The sequence below is a fragment of the Arachis hypogaea genome, chromosome 3, assembly GCF_003086295.3.
Source record: "Arachis hypogaea cultivar Tifrunner chromosome 3, arahy.Tifrunner.gnm2.J5K5, whole genome shotgun sequence".
In the NCBI taxonomy this organism is placed as follows: Eukaryota; Viridiplantae; Streptophyta; class Magnoliopsida; order Fabales; family Fabaceae; genus Arachis; species Arachis hypogaea.
The window spans coordinates 64,153,096-64,156,632 of record NC_092038.1 but is presented as its reverse complement, the minus strand read 5'-3'; the positions used below and the strand labels follow the sequence as shown (position 1 = coordinate 64,156,632).

Sequence of the window (3,537 nt, the reverse complement as noted above, 5' to 3'; positions counted from 1 at the left end):
AGTCAACATTTTGTTCTGAGTCAATAGGGCATTCAGAGCATCAATTTCAAGAACTCCTTTCCTTTGAGGCATCCCATTATTCACAGAGTTCCTCACAGAAGTGTACATAAATTGATTATTTGCAACCATGTCAATAAGTTCTTGAGCTTCTGCAGGCGTTTTCTTTAGGAGAATGGATCCACCTGCAGAATGGTCTAGTGACATCTTAGATAACTCAGATAGGCCATAATAGAATATATCCATAATGGTCCACTCTGAAAGCATGTCAGAAGGACACCTTTTGGTCATCTACTTGTATCTTTCCCAAGCTTCATAGAGGGATTCACCATCTTTTTGTTTGAAGGTCTAAACATCCACTCTAAGCTTGCTCAGCTTTTGAGGAGGAAAGAACTTAGCCAAGAAGGCCGCGACCAGCTTATCCCATGAGTACAAGCTATCTTTAGGTTGTAAATCCAACCATATTCTAGCTCTGTCTCTTATAGCAAAGGGGAAAAGCATGAGCCTGTAGACTTCAGGATCTACTCTATTAGTCTTAATAGTCTCACAGATCTGCAAGAACTCAGTTAAAAATTGGTAGGGATCTTTTGATAGAAGTCTATGGAACTTGCAGTTCTGTTGCAGTAGAGCAACTAGTTGAGGTTTCAGCTCAAATTTGTTTGTTCCAATGGCAGGGATTGAAATGCTTCTTCCATCAAATTTGGAGGTAGGTGTAGTATAGTCACCAAGCATCCTCCTTGCATTATTATTTTCGGTTGCCATCTCCACTTCCTTTTCGAAAATTTCTGTAAGGTTGTCTCTGGATTGTTGTAATTTAGCTTCTCTTAGTTTCCTCTTCAGAGTCCTTTCAGGTTCAGGATCTGCTTCAACAAGAATATTCTTGTCCTTGCTCCTACTCATATGAAAAAGAAGGGAACAGAAAATAATAATAGTGATCCTCTTTACCACAGTAGAGAGATTCATTTATGTTAGTAGAAGAAAAATGGAATAGAAGAAGGAAAAGGTAAGAATCCAAACACAAGGGTGAAGATAGGTTCAGATTCTTGAGATGAAGAGAAGTGTTAGTAAATAAATAAATAAATAGAAGAAGATGAAAGGGAGAGAATTCGAAAATTAATTTTGAAAAAGGGTTAGTGATATTCGAAAAGAAAAATTAAAATTAAAATTAAAATTTAAAACAATTAGTTAATTAAAAGAATTTTGAAAAAGAGGGAGGTAATTTTTGAAAATTAGAGAGAGGAAAGTAGTTAGGTGGTTTTGAAAAAGATAAGATATAGTTAAAATAAACAAAAAGTCAACTAGTTAGTTGAAAAGATTTGAAATTCAACTTTGAAAAGATAAGGAGTTAGAAGATATTTTGAAATCAAATTTTTGGAATAAGATAAAATTTTGAAAAAGATATGATAGAAAAGATATTTTGAAAAAGAATTGATTTTTAAAAGTAAAATTTAATTACTTGACTAACAAGAAACTAAAAGATATGATTCTAGAATTTAAACATTGAACCTTTCTTAATAAGAAAGTAACAAACATCAAATTTTTTAATCAATCACATTAATTGTTAGTAAAGTTTTCGAAATTTTGAGATAAAGATAAGAAAAAGATTTTGAAAATTAAATTAAAAATTTTCGAAAAATAGTAAGAAAAAATGAAAAAGATTTGATTTTTGAAAAAGTTTTGAAAAGATAAGATTTTTAAAATTGAAAATTTGACTTGACTTATAAGAAACAACTAACTTTAAAAATTTTTGACTAAGTCAACTCAAATTTTTGAAATTTTGAGAGAAATAAGGAAAATATATTTTTTATTTTGAATTTTTAAATGATGAGAGATAAAAACATGAAAATGACTCACAACATGAAAATTATGAATCAAAACACATGATGCATGCAAGAACACTATGAATTTCAAGATGAACACCAAGAACACTTTGAAGATCATGATGAACATCAAGAACATATTTTTGAAAAACTTTTGATGCAAAGAAAACATGCAAAACACCAAACTTAGAAATCTTTCATGTTTAGACACTATGAATGCAAAAATCACATGAAAAACAATAAAAAACACAAAACAAGAAAATTTAAAGATCAAATAAGAAGACTTACCAAGAACAACTTGAAGATCATGAAAAACACTATGAATGCATGAATTTTCGAAAAATGCAAGAATAAGATGAATATGCAATTGACACCAAACTTAAAACATGACACAAGACTCAAACAAGAATCACAAAATATTTTTCGTTTTTATGATTTTATGATTTTTTTGTATTTTCTTTTATTTTTTTCGAAAAACATATAGGAAAAGGAAAATAAGAAACTCAAAATTTTTAATAAGAATTCTAGGAATCTTTCAATGTTAGCCTAAAGCTCCAATCCAAGGGTTGGACATGGCTTAATGGCCAGCCAGCTTTAGGATATAAATCAGGCATGCAACAGCTGATACTTCATCCAACTCCATATACATGCCTTTTATGTTGACAAGTGGAAGCCTTAATCCAAAAGAATTTGGATATGGCTTTACAGCCAGCCAGGCTTCAACTTGTTACACCAAACTCTAGAATCCATTCTTAAAAAGTTTGAAGTCATAGAATAATTTATTTATTATATTTTTTTTTTGAAAATAGGGATAAATTTTTTTTGAAAAAATTTTTGAAAAGAAAATTACCTAATATGAGCAACAAGATGAACCGTCAGTTGTTCAAACTCGAACAATCCCCGGCAACGGCGTCAAAAACTTGATAGGCAAAATTGTGATCTCTAATAATAGCATTCATGTTCGTTCTCTCCCTGGTAATGGCACCAAAAACTTGGTGCATGATACCATGGTCCAAACATAACTTCACAACTTCGCACAACTATTACCAGCAAGTGCACTGGGTCATCCAAGTAATAAACCTTACGTGAGTAAGGGTCGATCCCACGGAGATTGTTGGTTTGAAGCAAGCTATGGTCATCTTGTAAATCTCAGTTAGGCGGATAATAAATGGTTATGGAGTTTTCGAATAATAACAATAAATAAATAGAAAATAAAGATAGAAATACTTATGTAAATCATTGGTGAGAATTTCAGATAAGTGTATGGAGATGCTGTGCTCCTTCTGAATCTCTGCTTTCCTGCTGCCTTCATCCAATCCTTCTTACTCCTTTCCATGGCAAGCTGTATGTAGGGCATCACCGTTGTCAATGGCTACATCTCATCCTCTCAGTGAAAATGATCCAAATGCTCTGTCACAGCACAGCTAATCATCTGTCGGTTCTCGATCATGTCGGAATAGAATCCATTGTTCTTTTGCGTTTGTCATCACGCCCAACAATCGCGAGTTTGAAGCTCATCACAGTCATTCAATCCCTGAATCCTACTCGGAATACCACAGACAAGGTTTAGACTTTCCAGATTCTCATTAATGCCGCCATCAATTCTAGCTTATACCACGAAGATTCTGATTGAGGAATCCAAGAGATATGCGCCCGGTCTAAGATAGAACGGAAGTGGTTTTCAGTCACGCGTTCATAGGTGTGATGCAGGTGGAAACTG

The 3,537-nt window shown here is 33.0% G+C and overlaps 1 non-coding gene across 1 annotated transcript; it reads left to right on the top strand.

Annotated features, from left to right (window-relative positions):
* The first annotated feature begins 258 nt into the window (after positions 1 to 258).
* LOC112793291 (small nucleolar RNA R71) lies at positions 259 to 366 on the top strand. The gene has a single exon (XR_003197990.1). It is a non-coding gene; the product is annotated as a small nucleolar RNA R71 (small nucleolar RNA).
* Positions 367 to 3,537: the final 3,171 nt, after the last annotated feature.